The sequence below is a fragment of the Mustela nigripes genome, chromosome X, assembly GCF_022355385.1.
Source record: "Mustela nigripes isolate SB6536 chromosome X, MUSNIG.SB6536, whole genome shotgun sequence".
Classification (NCBI taxonomy): Eukaryota; Metazoa; Chordata; class Mammalia; order Carnivora; family Mustelidae; genus Mustela; species Mustela nigripes.
In genome coordinates, this window is record NC_081575.1 from 115,615,523 (window position 1) to 115,638,015 (window position 22,493).

At 42.8% G+C, this 22,493-nt stretch overlaps 1 protein-coding gene and 1 long non-coding RNA gene across 5 annotated transcripts in view; one reads left to right on the forward strand and one right to left on the reverse strand.

The window, feature by feature from the left end:
• Positions 1–22,493, reverse strand: part of FRMPD4 (FERM and PDZ domain containing 4) — an 843,416-nt gene that overhangs the window by 368,480 nt on the left and 452,443 nt on the right. The window lies entirely within an intron of this gene.
• On the forward strand, positions 200–14,114 carry LOC132007723 (uncharacterized). The gene is made up of 3 exons (XR_009401421.1): positions 200–627; positions 7,981–8,136; positions 13,957–14,114. It is a non-coding gene; the product is annotated as an uncharacterized LOC132007723 (long non-coding RNA).

Consider the following 22,493-nt stretch of genomic DNA (forward strand, 5'->3'; position numbering starts at 1 on the left):
CCCCCCCCCCCCCCCCCCGCCCCCCGTCCTTTCTAAAGCCCCCCCCCCCCCCCCGAACACAGCGGGCTCTTCGCCCACCTCACGGTGTCCTCTCTCGACGTGCCCTTCCTAACTTACTCCTCTCATTTGCTCTTCTCTGTGTCAGCTCTAAGTTTAGCTCCCTTCTCTCTGACACCTTTGAAGCTGCTTCTATCACAGCACCTCACGTCCAGGCTGGGAGGTAATACAGCTGTATCTGCACGTCTCCTCAGTCAAGGGTACCAAGAGCTCTGTCCAAGGATGTTTGGAAAGCAAACAGGCTGGAAGCTACATATAGGGGAGCCCTGGCTCAGATCTGTTTCCCGAACAAGTCAGAGAAGCCCGACCTCCCCGTCTTGAACCTCCCCGTACTCTGAGGCATTAGAGGATTGGAAAGTCTCCCTCTCTCGACAGAGAAGATCTGCTCAGCTTCCGGGCTGATAAAGCGAATCTGTTAGAAGGGAGGACGGACAGGTTGGCTTCTGTATTGGTTATAATTTGGGAGTTTCCTAAGCTCTGTGGTTTCTCAACCGAGACACAAATTTACAACGTGCCCAGCATCTACCCAGAACCTTCCATCCACATCACCCTGTGGAACTCAGGAGCAAGGTAAGCAAGGAGAACCTGCTGTGCCCAGACTAGGAACTGTGTAAAACCATTTGGGCTCCTTGGTTCCTTACAGATCAAGTTTATGTAAGTGTGAAACCCAGCCTAGCAGTCCACGGCCTCTTGGGGGCGGCTCAATGCGGGTTGACAGCATTACTTGCAGCTGGACTTCCTGTTTTTATTCTCCCCTTATTGCCAAACTCTACCCCACCCACCTCCCATGACACTGGAACTCTCCTGTGGACAAAGATCAGGTCATAGTAAAAGCGTTAATTAAATGTTTACCTCTAGCCATCAAGTTAATAATTTACAGCTGCTACAGTGTACGTCTTTATCCACATAAGCCACAGCTGTAGAAACTCTTAGACTTCATATTAGTGGACAAAAAGGTCTCATTATTATCTCAAGCAAGACTTGGCTTGAGATAATAAATACTTAGAGTTGGAGACACTTACAGATAAAGCATCAAAAAAATAATCTCGATCTATGAGAGTTCTTGGTGAATAAACATGGTTTAGCCATGGTTACGGAATATTTTTGACAATTTAAAAAATTTATTCCACTGCCTGAGAAAGTACAGAGAGACAAGTGAATCTTGTTTGATAATTTAGTGTACTGCTTTTCCTCAGGGTCATTGCCATGAATATTAAACATGATTCCATGGTACAGAAAGAGGTTCTCCAATGGAACCTAGTCTAGAAATTAAAATTTTTAATAAACTAACAAGGACTGTTTTTTCAATGTTTAATTCTTTCCAGATACCGTAAAGTTGGGAATATTTCTATTTATCTTCTGCTCTGGCTAATCGAGTTTCTGCAGTACCTTTTTAAAAGCATTCTAAATGAAATAAACAGCACAAGCAAATGCTAAATCACACCATTGAGAAAACATAGCACTGGTTATCACCTTCTCCTATAGAACATTGGTGGCATTAATTCACAACTGCTGGGGAGAGTACACTACCTATCTTGAGTCCCTAGTTTCATTTTAAAAAGCAAAATGTTGGTTTCTCGAAGGATCTATTTTTATTTATGCCTTTCCAAATTTGAAGAAGTTTTTCTTACGGCAAGAGCAGAGATTTGGTCTTGTGTTTTACTACAAAAGCATCTGCTGGGGTTGCTTTGTATTCAGGGAGGATGTAGACCAAGAGGGTTTTATCACAGTCCAGCAGTGGAGGAAACCAGGGGATGAGGGATGGGGACCTTGAGCTCTGGATCTCCAATGGCTCCTCCTTGAGGCATGTCCTTGAGGAAGTCCCCTGTCCTCATTCTCTCTCCCCATTTTAAAAATACGAATACTACCTGTCAGTGTGAATTAACTAACTAATCAATTTTTTAAGATTTTATTTATGTATTTGACAGACAGCAAGAGAGGGAACACAAGCAGGGGGAGTGGGAGAGGGAGGAGGAGGCTTCCAATTGAGCAGAGAGCCCGATACAGGGCTCGATTCCAGGACCGTGGGATCATGACCTGAGCTGAAGGCAACCGCCTAACCGACTGAGCCACCCAGGCGTCCCTAACCACAACCAATCAATTTAAATGGCTAAGATAAAAGTGTTTTAGACTCAAAAGCCATTTTATAGGATGTAACCTACTTGCTTCCCAATACTCCATATGTGCCACTCTATCAAGCTAAAGAAAACAAACAACAAAACGGTGTTTTCACAGCAAATTATATTAAGTGCTTTATAAATTCCAGAGGCAACTGCTGATAAAGGTTCTAGAAACAGTGTTTACAAGGACAGCCATGCACAGAGTTACAAAATAACATTATGTGGCAGGCATTCAGAAATAGGCTTATTTCCAAAATAATCCTTAGTTTCTAAACCATGCAGGAAAAGAAATCGATCATGTCCAAACTTCTAGAACTTCGGCTCGTCTTCCACTGACATGTGAAAGGAAGAGAACTACCAGGAGCACTGCCAACAGAACTTCTTTGTTCAGTGGTAAAAATAGGCACCAGAGGGCCAAGGAAACACTGAAAAAAGGAGACAATAGAAGTCCTTGGGTTTTATGTTATAATGAAGTCTGGAGAATCTCAATCTACTTTCTTCTTGCCATAACCCCCAGAAGTTTGTTTGAAGATCCCCTATGGATCCCCAAACTGTCCTCATCCTACCTAATGTGGGGACATTTCACCTCAGGCACTAGTTAGCTAGAATAAGCAGGCCAGAATGGCTCCTGTCATGCTACTCGGGGCTTTGAACCGGGCTTGAACCTGCGGAGAGAAAGTTCCCTCCCATCAAGGAGTGTCCAGCAGCAACAGGCAGCAGTTCCCAAGCTGGACTGCACACAAAGTTCCGATGTCAGGCTTTTAAACATCCTGGTGTCCAGGTCCTACCCCTACTAGTTACAACAGAATCCCTGCACACACGTGGGGAGATTGTGGGGTGCAGCTAGCAATCTAATTTTTTTTTTTAAGATTTATTTATTGATTGAGAGAGAGAGACAGAGAGAGAAAGTGGAAGAGCAGAGGGAAAAGGAAAGACTCTCCAGCAGACTCCCCTGAGTTTGGGGCAGGAAACAGGACTTGATCTCAGGACCCTGAGATAATGACCGGAGCCAAAATCAAGACTCAAATGCTCCACCCACGCAGCCACCCAGGTGCCCCAGGCATCAGTGGTGTTTCAAACCACCACCGGGTGCAGCCAGATAGGAGACGGAGTACAACTAGGCATGCTAAATGGTATTAACGGAATGAAAGACAGGGCAGAGCTTCTCTTTCCCATTGTTGCCTTATTAACCTCCACCAGGGGTCTGACAAATGTCTGTAAAAGGCCAGATTCTGAACACGTTCATCTTTGCAGACCACGCAGTCTCTGTGGCAACCACTCAACTGGGTTTCTAATCCAAAAAGCAGCCATAGGCAATATGTAAATTCGGAGGCACCAGGTCACTTTGAACAAGTGAGTCTTATTTTGCTGGCCCCTGACCTAGTCCAGCCTAAACTATTTATCCAGCTCACAGTAACAATGCCATTCACATTATAAAGCACGCTCAAATGACAATTTTCAATGGACATAATCGATGTATCGTTAAGTACGTGTTTTATTATGAATAGTACAGAATGTGCTGTTCTGGAATTATTCCTGCTAACAGTTTTTATGGAGAGCAATTCATTTACAAATGCTTAATTAATTTTGAAAAATTTCGTTTCATACTCCATGATACAGCAATCTAAAGGACTGGCACGAACTTCATTGTCAAACTTGCATTGGTGGCTCTCAGACTGGCAGACAACCTTGCCAGAGTTCTGTTGACTGAAATGCTGACTACCTGAATTTTCCAGCTCATGACGCTTAGTTTTCAACCATGCCCATCAACCAGGCCATTGTTTCTATTGAACCTCTGGAAGTAAATGCCCAACTTCCCCAGCAACTTGCCCTAGAATCTAATTGGCACCTGTTTATTTTCCATATTTTTAATACATGATGCCGGAACCCAGTGAAACCTTCAGTCAAGAAGCTTTGTTTAAACTGGGTTGGAGAAGTCTGTCCCTAGAGCTGACTCTTGGTTTCAGTTCAGGACATTATCTCAAGGTCCTGGGATTGAGCCCCGCATCAGGCCTCCCGCTCGGTGGAGAGTTTGCTTGAGTTTCTCTCCCTCTCCTTATGCCCCTCACCCTGTTCTCCTGTGCTCTCTCTCTCATTTAAGTAAATAAATCTTTTTTTTTTTTAATTTATGTGACAGAGAGTGACACAGTGAGGGGCGAACACAAGCAGAAGGAGCCGGAGAGGGAGAAGTAGGCTTCCCGCTGATCAGGGAGCCCAACACAGGGCTTGATCATAGGACCCCTCGGGATTATGACCCTAGCTGAAGGCAGACACTTAATGACTGAGCCACCCGGGTGCCCCATAAATAAATACATCTTAAAAAACAAAAAAAAATGTCTGTCCCCCAAGGATTTTCACCAAGTAGCTATGAATGTGGATAGGTAATAGAACTCATCATTTTCATACACAATATATATTCATTTAAGAATGCGTAACAATGGAAACGCTCACAAGTATTATTATTATTAATAATATTGTATACTTCTTTTTCTGAAAATAACAGACAAAATGTCTCCAAAAAGGCTACTAGATAGTATACCCTCCTGACATATTGGGAAAATAAATTTTGTAAAACAAAAAGTGACACTTTAAATTTGAGAACATTATTAAGAAGTAATTTGCAATGAGATAAGATGCAAGCCTCTGCAGAAATCAAAAGAGTTTCATGGCTGTGTTCCATCTCATTACCAAGAACAGTAAAGCGTCAACTATTTAAAGGTATGTTTTTATTTGTTTAATGTCTATATTAGTACTACACCCAAAGAGGGACTTGATCTAACGACCACGGGATCAAAACTCACATGCTCTACCAAATGAGCCAGCCAGCCAGGTGGCCTTACCACTGTTTTAGTTAAACTAGCAACACTACTGCCAACCCGGAGGATGTCTGTGGTGACACATTATAGCACACCAACATCCCAACATCCTGCTGGCCAATAGGGTGCGAAAGTACAGTTAACAACTCCTCCAGATCAGAAAACTGCTACGTTTATGACCTGACAGACACATGATCACACATGAAACATGAACACAAAATGATGTGGCAATGCTGGGGTATAGAGCAAACGGTCAAGAAAGAACTAATTCTTGACACATCTTCAAGGCAAAAAGCATGGGGACAGACCCATGGGCAGAAAGAGCTCCACTGGGGTTGTCTGGGGGACTGATCATATATGTTCAAGTTGGGAGGGGTTAGGGAGAGCATTAAATCTCTAAGGAATCTTGGAAGCAAGGTATCCAGGACTTTGAGGAGGCAAGTTATTTTTAGGAAAGGTCATTTATTACTGTCTAATGAAATCTTACTCAGGACAACCTTCAGATGTATATCAGGGGGCCATAAGCTTGGAGGATGATTGCTAGCACATATCTTGGAGTAGTGGCGATAAAGGAAGTTTCCAAAGGAATTTCTTTTTTTTTTTTCCCTTAGATTTTATTTATTTATTTGACAGAGAGAGAGGGATCACAAGTAGGCACAGAGGCAGGCAGAGACAGAGGGGGAAGCAGGCTCCCTGCTGAGCAGAGAGCCCCATGTGGAGCTTGATCCCAGGATCCTGAGTTCATGACCTGAGCTGAAGGCAGAGGCTTAACCCATGGAGCCACCCAGGCGCCTCTCCAAAGTAATTCCTATTTATTAAAGTAGAATCACAGGATCCTGGGGGTCAGGCTAATATTGTCTTTTGCCCTTCGCCAAGTGTCAATATCGAGGCAGCTAAGCTCCCAGAGAAATGTCACTGCCTGTTTCAAGGACTTGTCATGGACTTACGGCTCAAGTAGTAGGAGATTTAATTTTTCCTTTTGCCTTTCTTACCCATATCAATTACACTAACATGAAACCATGTAAATTACAGAAGTTTGTAATAAAAAAAAAAAAAAGCAAATATAATTCTCCACTCCGAATCAACACGCTGCACTCTCAGATTGGTAGTCCAGTGCTGAAGAGGAGCTTAGTAAAGACCGTCATCGCATGGTATGCACACCAACACCCTCCCTTCTGACGCCAGCAGCAGACATTGCAAATCAATCACGTGCTTCTAAGCCTCTAGGACTCCAAGGCCCCAAATACCAATACCAAATAGTCGGGCAGTGAAATGAAATCCATCTTCTTATTTTGCATGTAGGTTAAAAGGCGCGGTTTATGATTTAGGGAAACTTACAAAGACATTGCATTTCATCCCAAGCAACTATAGGAACAAAACAGTCAAGACACTCCCCCAAATTACAATTTTCAACTTGTCATTTCCCCTACATATTCTTATCATTTTTCCCTACATTCTCATCAAAACAAAACAGAATAAGGGAAGTAGGTTTATTAGTGGCAAGGAAACATATAAGTCGTTTCCATTTACTTGAAATTCACTTTATGCAGCTCAAAGTGAGCAGAATATGTAACCCCAAAATATGGCTCTTTGGCACTAAGATAATTGTAAAATGGTTTTTTTTTTTATTAAATGATTTTATTTAATTATTTGACAGAAAGAGACGTAGCGAGAGAGGGAACACAAGCGGGGGATTGGAAGGGGAGAAGCAAGCTTCCAGCTGAGCAGGGAGCCTGGCATGGGGCTCGATCCCAGGATCCCAGGATCCCGGGATCATGACCTGAGCTGAAGGCAAACACCTAACAACTCAGCCACGCAGGCACCCCTAAAATGGTTACTTTTAAGAAACTGGAGACAACTGAGAAGCTCTAAAAACTGGTATAAGTTACTCTTTTGCTTAAGAGATATTTACATTTATAAGGAAAATCTCTGTTTGTAATGGGGTCTCCTACAGTGTACCAGAAAAATGGCCAAGACAAAATCTCTTCAAATCTGCATAACAGGGGCGCCTGGGTGGCTCAGTGGGTTAAGCCACTGCCTTCGGCTCAGGTCATGATCTCAGGGTCCTGGGATCGAGTCCCACATCGGGCTCTCTGCTCAGCAGGGAGCCTGCTTCCCCCTCTCTCTCTCTGCCTGCCTCTCCATCTACTTGTGATTTCTCTCTGTCAAATAAAAAAAAAAAATCTTTAAAAAAAAAAAAAAAAAATCTGCATAACAATTCTACCCGTGTTTACGGTGCTTTGCCTGATATCCTCCCAGAACTGACTCTGCACCCCCAAAATCTTGTCTTTAGCTGAAGATGGTATTTAGGGTAATGTTGTGGCCAAATCAGGGTGTTACCTCAAGATTTCTAGGGTTTCTCCCACGTATACAAGAGGTATACATGTGATCAAACTTCTGTTTATCTCCTGTTAATCTTTCTTTTATTACAAGTTGGTCTCAGCAAAGAAACAGGAAGGGTGGAGGGTAAACTTTTTTCCCTCCCCCACAGACATCAAAGACCTTAAAATTCAAATGACTGCTGTACTGAGATCTTAAAAAGCCAATAAAGGAAGTTCCGGAAATGAGAGCTACACATTCTTCAGTGAATATGAATTTTAACAATTTTAGCAACATTAAAAAATGCAAAATTGTACATGCCATTTTCAATCATAATCCCCGTAACTATAAAAGATTCTTTTCCCTTCCAAACCAGACAATGTGATCAGTACATTCTGGCAGTTATATGCCTGTCTTTAAAGCAAGCTTTGTAATGTAAAAGAAATGCCAGAGAACCTTGGAGGATTTTTATGACACTCTTTGTAATGCTAAAAGCTAGCACACCATGCTGTGGATTTACCTGGATACCCTTGTGAAGGAATACATTTCATAGGTGGGTCTAAAACAATAAGAAAAGGGAAATGTGAAAACTAGCCACAAAACTGATTATCTATGATAAGAAATAAGTAGTCCCCCCCTTTATCCACGATTTTGTTTTCCTGTTTCAGGTAGGCATGATCAATGGCAGACAAGAGCAGATTATCCTGTTTCTGATGAATAATCCGAAGGTTAATGGTAGCCTTCTGCTCAGCCACAATGCCTCCATTATTCCCCTCACTTCATCTCATCCCCTGGTCATTTTATCATCCCCCACCATCACAAGGGTGAGTACAGGAAACTGAGATGTGCTGAGAGATCACTTTCACATAATTTTTATGATAGTGTACTGTGATAATTGTTCTATTTTATTATTAGTTATTGTTGTTATCTTTCTATGATGATTAATTTATAAGTTAATCTTTATCATAGGTATTTATGTATAGGAAAAGAAAACATAGTATATACATAGGGTTCAATATTATCCATGGTTGAAACCACCCACGGCGGGGGGGGGGGGGGGTCTTGGAATATATCACCCGCGGCTAAGGCGGAACTGTTACACATAAGTGTTCAGCTGAATTTAATAAAAGCTACCGTAGGGGAGCAAATTTTCTAACCCCAAGGCATACTGATTACTTAGCTGATTATTTTTAAGAAAATACCAACACAAGAGAAGCTCTAAAACCCGAGTAAAGCTACTCCTCCTAGAATTTACAAGTACAGGGAAAATCTCCCTTTGTAAGGGTGTAGCCTGGGTTGTACCAGGAAGAGGGGGCTGACTCGGAATCTCTAGAAACTGTTATCAGTGAAGAAGCCACCTTCTAAAATCTGCACCACCACCAAGGACCCTTATTAATTGTGCTTTTCCTGGTAAGGGGCCAAAATTGACTCCTGGCCTCCAACATCTTTTCTCCTTAGTTCCATAAGGTATTGTGGCCATTCCGAAGAGGCCTCACTCAGTTTTCTTGGGAGTCTCTCCGGTAGACTGGAGGTATACATATTATTAAAACTTTGCTAATCTGTCTCATGTCAATTTGATTCTTAGAGCAGCTAGGAGAACCTTAAGGACAGCAATGTTTTTGCCTAACACGATTATGGTTATATAATCCTCAAATACTCAATGGTTGAGAATCTTTTTAATTTTGTGTTGCTCTCCTGAGTTGAGATCGTGCAATTACCTCTGAAGATATTGCCCTTGAAGAACTCTAATAGTTCACAAGTTTCCTAAACCAAACCTGGCATTTGAGACCTGTGCATACCTTCAGTACCACCTTGTGCCCTGCCATCCCATTAGCTATGGAGAGTGGATTCTCACTGTCCACACAGTTGATATTTGGGGCCAGATAATTCTCTAGTGTGGGGGTCGCCCTGTGCTCTGGGGGAGGTTTAGCAGTCTCCATGGAGTCTACCCACTACAAGCCAATAGCATCTCCCCTTCCGTCCCGATCTTGACCATGAGGGCATGCTACCAATTGTTCCCTGGATGACAGATGTCCCTTGATTGAGAATCTCTGGTACACCTATCAAGCTTAACTGACAAGATATGTTTTTTGGGTGCCTAGCTCTGATTCTCATCCACCTATCAGGAATCCTGCCTTTTCCCTTGCTCTGGGCTCTGCAAAGGAAGCCTTGGATATGTCTTACCTACTTCATCCTTGCGATCTACCTTATTTTGTTTTAAGATCATTTATTTATTTATTTGACAGAGAGACTGCAAGAGAAGGAACACAAGCAGAGGGGGTGGGAGAGGGAGAAGCAGGCTTCTGACTCAGGGCTCGATCCCGGGATCCCAGGACCCCCAGGATCTTGACCCAGGGCGAAGGCAGATACCTAACACCTAATGACTGAGTCACCCAGGCACCCTAAGATCTGCCTAGTTTTAATCCATGCCTTGCCCTTGTAAGGGCCTATTTAGCCAGAGCAGCTACAACCCGTTAAACAGTGATTTTGTGATTTATGCAGTAAAACTTCAACTGTCCCTACCCCCCCAGGGGACTTACTTAAAAACAAGTCCCAGAAACCAGTCTCAGGTAACAAACCCCAAATACAAGTGTGGGTCAGGCCAGGTGGAGGTATTCAATCAGTGGGGGTGCATACTGTCTCCTAGCTACTAAGGAGTATGGGCCCCGCCCTTTGGGCGCCAATTCTGACCAAGGTGATAGGCTGGTTCAAATATCTACTATAATATTAAATTGTAATTCAATTGGCCACCCGTGTGTGACCTAGCATGATTGTGCAGCTTTCTCTTTGTTACAATTTCATTGGCCACCTGTGCATGGCCAGGCCCAACCACATGGCCTTTGCCCTTAAAAGCTAGTTTGTAAGGCAGAGAGAGGTCGCCTCTTTGCAAGAGATGACCCTGGCCGGTCAGTTTGATTCTCGCTGCTTGGCGGGAAATAAAGCTTTGCTTGACCTTCGCTTTGTATCAGTCTCGCTCCTTTGATCACGGACCCAGCACCCTCATTATGCCAGCCACCTGCATAAACCCCAAGGATCACCAGCTGGTTTCCCCAGGCTAGTCACTGCCTCTCGGGCTTCCCTCTCTGTTCCCTCTGCCAAATCCACCAATTTCTGTACAGGAGACAATGTTGCTGGGGCTCAGGACACATGACTCAAAATATGGTTCCTTGGCATATTGAATACTTTAAGTTGAAGGAATTTGAGAAGCATGAGGTTCAGGAAGGACTCTCTGACATCCTACTTTTCCTCTGGGATAGGTCAGAATCCCTTCAAGTAAAACATGCCTTTCCAATAACCGGAAGACAGGAGCATCTTTATGACTGAAAATGGATCCCTGATGAAAGGAATGTGTGAATAAGCCTTGCTGCGTTTGCTCTAATTTGCTACTCTTACCTCAGAGTCTTTGTCCTATGACACTTTTCAGTGGCATCGCACACCTCAACAAACCTAGTATAAAAATGCTTAGACTGGGGCACCTGGTTGGCTCCGTCACTTCAGTGTCTGACTTTGGCTCAGGTCCTGAACCCAGGGTTCTGCTCAGCAGGAAGTCTGAGTCTCCCTCTCCTCCCCATTTGTGCTCTCTCTGGCTATCTCTTGTCTCTCTCTCTCTCAAATAAATAAATATAATCTTAAAAAGAAAGGGGGGGTGGGTCCTGGGATCAAGACCTGTGTCAGGCTCCCTGCTGGGAGCCTGCTTCTCCCTCTCCCTCTGCTGTTCCCCCTGCTTGTGCTCTCTCTCTCTCTGTCAGATAAATAAAATTTAAAAAAAAAAAAATCCTTAGACTGAACTCTTTCTCTGAGTCCTCATTTCCTTGTGAAGGTTCTCATATCACATAAAACTTTTATTAAATAAATGTGTATGCTGTTCTCTTATAAATCTGACTTTTGTCAGTCCCATTCACATGGCCCTAACTACAGCACCTGGGAGAAAGAAAAAAAAAAAGAATTTCTTCCTCCCCTACCTTATGAGAGTGTCAGGGGAATGTCGTTATTTAATTCATATTTGTCAACATATTGGTGTAAGTGGTCAATGAATAAATATTACTGCGCTCATTTCAAAACAACAAAAGGGAAGATTAACCCCAAACATTTATACAAGAAAAAAAAAAATCCCGTTGTTTGCAATACTAAAATGAAATGAGTTTTCCAGCTTGCTGTTTGAAAAGAAAATGAAATTCATTTTAATGGTCTTTAGCCAAATTTTCTGGCAAGCAAACTCAAAACTTAATCACACAAGACATTAAATAGTATATTAGTCACTCGACGCAAGTTAAATTTATAACTGTTAAATTAAGAAAGCCATAATCAGAGAAAGTACTGAATATCTAAAGTATAAGTAGTAACACCGACTAATAAATATGACATGCAAAATGTTAGCTATAGAAATCGCTGATCCACGGTATTTACTGAAATGCCTGCACATTAAAGATAAAGCTTTTCTCCTTCCTTTAAGAATGCACTAATTGTGGTGCATTTGTGTTTCTTCAGGCAACCCAGCAGCTGTGGTTCCAAACATGAGCCTTTGAGAAATACATTTAAATGAATATTTATAAACTTTTCTCTGGCAATTATATTTAGCAACTGTAGCAGATGCCTCCGCTTTCGCAGTGTTCACTGTGTCACTAATTACAGCCCCTCTCTAATCCTGCTGTCCCCCGGTCACTTGTCTCTTCCGTGGACCACCACCACGTCGAGGAGAAGGAGACACACAGAGGTGTAACAAGTTTTATTGCCAAGTTTTTTTTAAAACGTTCATAAAAACATGCATAAACCATAGGCACTGAGTGTGCATAACCTCAGATTCTCCCCAAGCAACTATAGGACCATTTGAAATTGAGATTTTTATCTCCTGAGCATCTCAATAGGATATTAGCTCCAGTAATGCCAGATAACCTCCCAGCATCCTTTACGGCCCCTCTGCCTCGGTGTAGGGGCCACAGACCATCGGGCCAAAACCACGCAGACTCCTCAGATTTACTCCTAAAGCTGATCTCGAAGATTGGGGAGGAGTCTGGATATGCCCTGTTTTTCTGGTGTGCTTAAGTTTGCCAAGTACAGCTTCTCAACAGTTCAGGTCCAATTTCTCCAGGAACCCTGCTCAAAAACTCTCGAAGCTGGTGTACAAACGTCCATCTTTTGTATTTCCAAGGAGCCCTGAGCGCCCTTATTGTCAAGCTCTTACTATGTCCAGTGGAACGGGTTCCTTCGTTTCTTCCCTCTTCCCTCGCAAGTAACTGAGGAGATTGTCTTAGACTTACTGGCTTCTGCATGCCCAGTGGATGGGAGGCAATTAGTAATTGCTTGACTCAGTAAACACTTTCAGCTTTCTGCCACTGAGAGTTATGTTTTAATGTCTCGGGTGTCAGCGTGAATTCCAGAAATATTCACCCACTTTGAACCCTACAGCAGCTTTAACATAGCTTCCAGAAACAGTATTTATAGCCGTGTTTCATTCTTTGGTCTTGATTTCCATTTTGTAATTTACTGCACTTAACATTACACTACAGACATTACACTCATTAGGATTCACTACGCATGTTACAATCGATTTTGGAGAAGATCCATTTAAACCTTTGAAGCCAGAGGAATTCTGAAAAATTGGGGGTTAAGAGTACAGCTGCAATGAGGAAAAACACAGAAGTGAAAAACAGCAGAAAGCTCAAGTCAGGAAATAGATTGACACAACAAGAATGAAACTATCCGCTCTTCAAGATTATTAACAGCAGCCAGTTAGAAAGATAAAAAGAAATGCGGAAAAGAACTCGCAAAGCCTTACTCCTTCAAAAGGATGGGATTTTTCCACTTCCTGGCTGTTTTACATTACAAGATGGAGATCTCTGGACATTGGTCAAAAGCCCTCTCAACATTCCTACTTCTCAATTTCAGGTTTTGGTCCACTGTTCATCTCTTTCTGCCTTGCATGTTTAGTGACTGAGAGCAAATTCTAACTCCTTCAAGGCTGAACTTTTCCCCAGCTTCCATATCCCGCTCCCTTTAGCCAACTCTTCTACTATGACCTGCAGCCTTTCCCCTCCAATTTTCCCTAAGAATTTGCCTAAAAACAAAACAAAACAAACAAGCAGAACTTGAGTCCTTTTGTGTAATTCGGGAGTCCACAAACATCTGTGAAGAGCCAGAGAGTAAATAATTTTTGCTTTGTATGTCATGCAATCTGTTGCAACTACTCAACTTTTCTATAGATAGTAGGGTTTTTTTTTTTTTAATTTTTAGAGATTTTATTTTTTTATTTGACAGAGAGAGATCACAAGTAGGCAGAGAGGCAGGCAGAGAGAGTGGGGGTGGGAAAGCAGGCTCCCTGCTGAGCAGAGCTCAATCCCAGGACCTTGGGCTCATGACCTGAGGTGAAGGCAGAGGCTTTAACCCACTGAGCCATCCCGGTGCCCCTAGACAGCAGGTTTAAAAGAAAAAAAATGGGCAGAGCTACATTTCAATAAAACTTTATTTCCAAAACAGTCAACCAGCTAGATTTGGCCTGCGGGCCATGGTTACCCAAAGCTCAAGGCCATCTCCATAAGTGAGTGCAACCAGGCCCCATAGGGTTAATGAGGTCCAAACGACCAGAAAATTTAAAACTGGTTTTTCTGAGAACTGTTTCTCTCTAATCAGCTACTGTTTCTTTGCAGACCCCACTAAAAACCCACTAGCTGTTGTCATGAGAAGCCTGGACTCCAAGTGAACGGACACCGTTCCAGCCTATGATACAAGCAAAGCCTTGCATTTCTCACTGAGTAAGGAGCCTAAGACCCCATCCAGTTTGCACAGGTTCTCCATCCCTGCCCATAGGCTCCTCTCCTTGTCCTTAAGGTAACCCCTGTTGATGTCAGGGGCTGAAGTTGGCTTTTTTCTCGTGCTAAATCTCCACCCCAGAGTGAACATGGGATGTATGTCACATATATTTGCTTGCTGCGCATGTTCCATCGTCCCTCATGAATAGTCATAAACTTCCCTGCCCTTTTCATCAATATGTATGTAATCTCAACCCCTGTGATTATAAAAAAAAAAAAAAAAAAAAAAGTTCTCTTCCCCTTCAGGGAGACCAATTTGAAGCTTGCCCTCCAGCTTCCTCGTTTGGCTGCCTCTCAATTAACCCTTTCCCTCACTGCATACCTGATGTCTCAGTGTTTGACTTTGATGCACCAGATTGGGCGTTGTGAGGCGGGCGGGGCCGGGGGATGGTGTTCAGTGACAAAAGGACTTCTCGTGGTTCCAGTTCTTCAACTATAAATCCTCCATCATGTTACTACCCGTGATCACAGCAGTCCGGACTTCCACCGACCAATGCGGAAATTATTCTCACAAAGGTCATCAATGACCACCCAACTGCCCGATCACATTCCCTGTTGGCCTGTTTCACTATTAACTTTCTCAGGTTTAAAACCAGCCCCTACTTCGCAGGAAGTCCAGCTCCACTAGCCTTCTGATTTGTAAAGAGTACTTCTCAAGTCTTCTTGGTCCCTTTTTCTTCCACTTCACCCATAAACTATAAAGATTTTCCAGACTTGGTCTTTCCCTTTTCTTTAGGGACATGTGATCAAATTCATCCTTCATCCATCACTCCCCCAGAGAATCCACCCTGCCAAGGCTCTGGGCTTCCTCTTTGTTCTCCCACTGCACCATGTGTGCATACTGAATTATTGTTGATGGCTTCTTGGCCTACTATCCCACAGTGTAATGAGGGCAGGGAATGGTTGTCAGTTTGCAGAGGAAGCCCGCCTTAAGAAAATATGTGATCTTTTAAAAGAGGTAATTTATACTTGCAGTGAGTCTGTGATTCAGATGATGAAATCAAGTATTTCAGGATGCTGTCTCCCAAAGCAGGAGAAAGAATGCCTGAAGCAAGAGCACCCAGGTTCCAGTAATGAGAAGTTTAATTATTTGCATCAGTCTATCTAGATGAGAACAACTGACAAACATATAAATAATAAACACCATGTGAAATCTACAAGGAACAGTAAACTATACAGAGAAATGAAGCAGACTGAAAAAAGAAACTAGAAATTACACAAATGAGAGTACAAAAGCTAAGTTTAAAAACTCAGTGGATAGGTCTAACAGAAAATCAGACAAAGCTGAGAAAAGAATTAGTGAACTGGAAGATAAATGATATGTAATTATTCAGAATGCAACAGAGAGAGAAAACACATTGGTAAAAACAGGAGAGGGCACAAGATCCACGGCATCTATCTACCCTTAGATAGGCCTTAGAAGGCCTGACCTACATTGGTAAGAGTACTGCAGAGAGGCAATATTTGACGAGATCATAACTAAGAAAAATAACAGTCCAGGGGCGCCTGGGTGGCTGGATCCATTGAGAGTCTTGGTTTAGTTCAGGTCATGATCTCCTTCCTTCCTGATCTCTAGGTCCTGGGATTGAGTAACACCCCCCACCTAGGGCTCCCAGGGAGCCTGCCTGCTGGTGTGTTCTCTCCCTTGTACGTGCTCTTGCTCTAATGAAGAAATAAATCTTTAAAAAAAAAAAAAAAAGGAAGAAAGAAAAGTAATAGTCCACAGTTCCAAGAAAGACCCCCAAATTATCAAAGATAAAATTTGAAAAATGCACACCAAGAAATGCATAGATCATAAAAAAGAGAGACTGTCTTCAAAAGAGTTACATAAGAATTATCAAGAACAATGAAAGTTCCAAGAAAGTAGAATAATACCCTTAACGCACTGAGAGAAAATAATTTCTACCCTAGAATAATATACACAACAAAAATACCTTTCAAGAATAAAAACAAAATAAATACATTTTTAGCCAGATGAAAATGGTTAACCACCAACAGAGTGACTCAAAATGAAATTCTGAAGCATGTACCATCAACCAAACAAAAGAGAACAGATGCCAGAAGAAATTTATAAGATACAGAAAGAAAAGAAGAGCATAGAACGTAGTAAGTATTTGGGTAACTCTAAACAAACACTGAGTGTATCAAGCAAAATTCATCTTATTTTGTGGGATAAGTTAAAAGACATAGTCACAATAATGGCATATATGTTTATAAGGAAAAGAGCAAGCAAATGGAGTTTAAATATTCTTGTTAGTTCATAGGAAGAATGAAATATTAACTTCAGACTTTGATAGCTAAAAATTCACGTTTTCCCCGCTATGGTAACAACTAATAGGATCAAAACCTGCCAAATCATCTACCCCCGGAAATGGATGGCAGTGGACGGTCACACCCAAGCCCAGCCGTCCCGACAATATATGGTGGCAAGAAGGGCTTTACGTTAGTAAGCCCAGATCCCACCCCTCCTTCAAAAAAAACAAGACAAGAAAAAATAACCAAAGATCACAGAGTCATTGTGACAAATACAAAGTACAAAATTAGGTGGTGGATTTAAATCTTTGCACATAAATATGTATAATTACATTTCATGTAAATGAAGTCAATGCTCAAATTAAAAGATAAAAATCAGATTGAATATTTCAAAATTTCGACTTCATGCCAGGCATAAGGCACCTGAACTTTAAGACTACAGAGAAAAGTTAAAGGATAAATAGAGCATGAGGAAATCGAGAGAGGAACATCTAGCTACTAGCAGAAATAGAGTAGAAAATGTAAACTAATTCTTGATCTTCCCTGCTGGGCAGATAAGGATTTCTGGGTATATTAGGGTACGCTACTACTCAGGTTGAAAATAGTTACCCATTATGACCAACTTCTCAAATTAAGTAAACCTAGCTGCATTGGCTGGGGGATAACAGAGCTTTACAAGCAGTCACTCCTCCTTTGCCCCACATGAATGCTACTTTATGCGGGATAGACAAGAAAAACTACTGATTTCATTCAATGACAATGATATCTGTTCATTAGAGAGAAGGTAGGAAACTGGACTGTTGATGGTTTCTGAATTTTCTTTTCACATCCTGCCTTCCTTTTTACTGTGGGGATGGACTAGGACTAAGACCAGTCAAGAGTTATGTTGACGATGTTCAGCTCATTAGGCCGGAAGGGCAGTGCTCAGAACGCAAGTGAGCAGAATCCAATCTGCGGGGACCAGTTAGTTTTGCTCCTGCACAAGCACAGATGTCCTTTCTAATCCAATCAGCAACTCTTACACCGGGGGGATCAGCAAGACTGTGTCAACAGAGCAGAGCAAACCGGGAACACCACAACACAAAGCAAGGATACCCTGCCGAAGGCTGCTCCCAGACTTCATCTGAGGACAGCCTGTTTTGTGCACGGGAATTGTATCATAGCCATTTGCTTCCAAAATAACTATTCCAAAACATCAGACAATCCTGTCTGCATGCCCCATTCCTTAATTCTTTCCACACCCACCCCTTAATTCCTTCATTTTGCGCCTGTGACAGGGATATGGTGCTTAGTGAAGAAGACCGCCTCTATCATCCTGGTGTACACAGCTTAGATAATGATCACATTGTCTTATTCTTATATAACAATGTCTCACTTCCCAAAACAAATTTAATTACTCTTATGTAGTACAGACAAAGGTTCAAGGGCTTTAAAGTCATCTGGTGCTGCTGTTCTACCAGGCAAAAACACAGCTGGCTTCAAGAATTCCCACACTGTGTTTTTGGATCATTTTCCATCAGTGATTTAAATTTTAACCCCTAACCAATGAGAGGTAACTCTCTAGGTGTCTCTCAGACATAACTCGATGTAGACCAACTTCCCATGTTTCAGTAGCAGCACGAAGACAGAGAATTTAATACAGTGACTCACCGAACTTGGCTCTGAGCATGCTCCTAGAGCAGGGGTTGGCAAACGACAGCCCACAAGCAAAATCTCACAGCCATTTATTTTTAAAAATAACGTCTGACTGGAATAGAGCCTTGCTCATTCATTTATGTATAGACTACAGCATACGCCATGTTGGAACAGCAGAGCTGAGCGGCTACAACAGCGATCATATAGACCTCAGAGCCAGACATATTTACTGTGTGGTCCTACAGGACAAGTTGGCTCTAGGCAGAATCCAGGGAGGGATGTTGGACAGCCAGGGGAAAAGCCCATTCAGCAGCTAGTAGACAGCCACAAAGCTGGCTTTATAGAGTTGGCTAGGCGGTTATTGAATAAAGACTCCTATTAAAACAAAACACTTACCTCCATGTGATTAAACCTAGCCTACCTTGCTTCCTTATCAAATGCTAACAGGGCAGCCGGGCCACCTCAACTGCGTCGGTGAGCCAGGATCAGAGCAGGTCTCCAAAGAGCCCAAGTCGTTCCCAATTGTTCTCAATGTGACTGCCTTCCTGTGAATGCCTGGAGTCTTTGTCATCCATCCTCCAGTGCCTGGCATGGTGCTCTCTGCTGGTTCATCAGAGAGCCCCCAACTCCTGCCAGGACAGTGGCTTCTTCAAAAACTTCCTGTTCAATTCAAATTCACAGGCCCCAAACACGGCTAATTGGCCATGTGTGAAGCCCAATCCCCATTTCTCCAGGGCCCAGCTGTACACACAGAAATGAACAGACAGGAAGAGGCAGTGCATATTCATGGCCTCTTTCTGTGGTTGCCCAGACAGAATCCAAGTACCCTTTGCAAACTGGCTACGGGCATCAAAATTTCTCCATCATGGGGGCCCTGAAAAGACAAAGCTTCCTCTAAGTGCAAGCTGCAGAATCTTCTGGATCTGGTGTGGTTTCTGTTTAAGTGTTACAGTAAACTTAGCAAGACAACTTCTAACGGGCTCAGAGTGAACGGAGGCGCCATATGCAATACAAGGTGAATGGTAATGAGATGCAGAGGCTCATGGAATGTGAAGGACCCCCGGGGAGTCCTCTGCTTCTACAGACGGAAACAAAGGGAACAGAAGCAAGCCAGGATATGCTAGGACCTTGGAGCCAAGGGAAATGCTGTCAAGGCTTGCAGAGGTAATGAAAATCAAAAGGTTGCCCTGGCTATATGATACCTAACACCATGGACATCCCACATTTTTAGTTGCTAAGGCAACATGCAGGCAGGCGTTCATGCATAAGTACGCACGCGTGTGCGCACACACATATATTGATGTTAACCTGCCCCTGAAAACTTCAATGCCCACTTCTACTCCTCTCCCTTCTCTGAGTCCGCATTCCAAGGGTTTGGCAAGCCCAGGACTCTGCCGGCCTCATAAGTGCCGTACCGTTTAGCTCTTGTCATTGATTTCAACTTCAGGCCCCTTCTCCTCCACAAAACTATTACACTGGTTTTCCTTCATCCTATCTCTTATTTTTCCTTTATTCTAGGTTTGATTGTTTCATTGCCAGACAGCACACATGCAGCAAAGTGCACAGATCCTGAGTGTGCAGTTGGAATGGATTTTTCCCTATGGATGTGTTCATGTATACATACTTCCGGTACCTGAGAAGACCTCCTCGCATGTTTCCTCTGTCAATACCCCTCTCAAAGGCAAACACTATTCTGATGGCTCCTGCCAGAGAGTCGTTTGGCCTATGTTTAAATTTCATACGAATGAAATGATTTGTGATGGCTTCTTTGCTCAACACTGGTCTACGATATTCATCCAAGTTGAGGCGTGTAGTGGTATTCATCATGGTATTTTCATACCAAAGGCCACTATACGACAATGTCTTCACCTGATTTTACCACTGATGGACATCGAAGCTGTTTGCAGTTCAGGGCTATGATGGATAAAGCCTGCAGTGGTCCTTTATTAGTCTGACTCCCAGGCTCTTGTCCATCACTGGATCTTGCACAAACAGCCACATTTACTACTCTCACAGCCAGGCTTCCATTATAGGACTCCACAGCATGCCAATTACCAATGGCTTCTCATTGGCTTTCTCAATAAAAACTCTCTCCTCATTCTAGCATTCAACAGCTTCTGCTACTGCATTTGATTTACCGTCCAGCCTTTGTGGCCCATCTCTGCCATCCATGTTTGTGTTCTTTCAGACAAATTCTCAACCAGTGCCAAAGCACACCCTGCTCACATTCCCACTCGGGGGCCTTTGTTTTTGCAGTGGCTTGGGCAGTGGAGGTCCCCCTCCCTACTACACTCGCTTATGCTTATAGGAAACATGCATAGCTTTCTGGGCCCATATAAAAATGACAGCTCATCCAAAAAGTTTTCAGAAAACTTCCTATCTTCCTGCTTAGAAGACTGTAGCATCTGAATATTCTCTAACAATTCCTGTGGCTAATACTGATAATGAGAGCGACTTCCTCATAACAATTATATGGAGGATGGAATGGAACGGAGGGTCAGTTATTTTCAAATTTCTGATGCTACTTATACCGGACTCCTATGGACAGCCTTTTTCGGTTACTGGAATTCCATTCAGCAAGTAAATATTCAGATTAATGGTTTAATCACTTAAGCAGTAGGTGATCTGAGCAAGTGAAGAAGTCTATGGGTTGCATGTTATTCTGGTTTTGGTTAATTTTAATAAAATAAGGCTCTAAAAGACATTGATTTTTGTGGGCATAATAAAAGAAAGAAAAGAACTAACAGAAAAGGATCGTTGGTTATATTCAGTCGGCAATCTCGTAAGGGATATCCATTCCTTCCTCTTTTCCTACATAGTGACCACAGCAAAGCCCTGTGCTGGGAGTTGGGTGGGGTATGGGGAGGGGAGATTGCAAACCTCACCCAAGAATTGCACATTCCACGGAGGAAAACAAAAAGGATAATAATAGGCTATGCGCTAGAAATATTGTGTTTGGAAAATCTTCAGAGCAAATAGAAAGCACATAAGGAAAGCTTTTTGAGACCCATGAAAAAGAAATACAATCAGCATTTCTGGTTGTGCCAAGACTTTCCGTACAAAGAGCCAATGTCAATTGAGAACCCATGCTGACACATTATCAGCGAACTTCCCTGGGGTGAGGCTTTTGGGGGATTTTTGAAGCACAGAGTAAGTCTGTAAAATTAATGACCAAAATTTCCTGCAAAACTATAAAGTGGAAATCCAGCTCGGGTGCCTATTAGGGACTCAATTTTGCATCCAGTCACTCTTGGAACTTTTTAGAACAGCTCAGAAGATAGTCATGATGGCTTTGTCTAGTGATCCTGTGCAGAAATTGCAAAGATGACTCTACAAAGAACTATGGAGAGATGTCAGTCATTAAACCCTTTAAATGTTTTGCTGCCTAAGACACTTCGGCACCTTTAGGAAGATCTCCAAAACAGACTTTTAGCTGTGTGTGGCTACCATTGGCTCCCTGAAGACGATTTCAGGATTCTCTCTAACTTTTCCCTGGTCAGTGTGTCTCTGCGGCCACTTGTCTGCCCCGAGAGAACTCAGTTCTCTGTCAGTTGTGGAAGAACCTTGAAGGCCACTCACTTAGTCTTTCTAGAGTCTTCTCCAACTCACAGAATGTTCTGTTTCCCCACCCGACAGTGGGCACATGCTAACTGGTGAGGCGCTGGCCAGCAGGATCGCTGGGACAATGTCGTCCGCACCTGGTCTCCCCACCTGGCCTCCCCTCCTCCACCCATCCGACTCCTCACTGTACACAGCTGAGCTGAGGAAGTTAAAAGTGCCTATGAGGCTACCTTGGCGCATAAAGGTGATGAAAAATCCTTATGAAGATGGCTTCCTCCTGAGGAGTTATCTTTGAGACAGGGTATGCACAGAACTTTTTCTCATCAGTCATGCTTCATGATTTCTAGGTTCGAATCATCCTTCCCCATAATGTTGCATTGGGCTGTAACTAATTGGTAAAATGGTGGAGTCAAATCTGACCTACAATGTTCATATTTTATTGATAGTCACCCAATTAATAAGGTTCTCTATGGCATATTGTTCTACAATAGATTGTATCATGTCTTCGTCATAAATAATTCATGCCACATGATACGCATCAACTCAAAATTCAAACTCATGCATAAGGAATCTATATTTTATAATTGATGATAAAATAAAAATTTTCCCAGGGTGCCTTCCACCTCCAGAGAATGAATGAGGGATGGCAGGGGCTGCCTGATGTCAGGTCCACTGGGCAGAGACAGCCAGGGAAGCTGCTCTGTCTCCACTCGTAAGGAACACTGATGGGAACTCTCGACCTCCAGGGGCTCATCACCAACTTAGTTTCTGACTTTCTATTATCTTAAGACTCAGAGGAAGGTATAGGTTGTATTATTAGAGGTTTACTATAATGCAGTGGTTTTCAACCACGCATAATTTTGTTCCCCATCGGACATTAGGCAACGTCTGCAGAAACATTAGCTGCTTGTTATTTGGCGGACTGA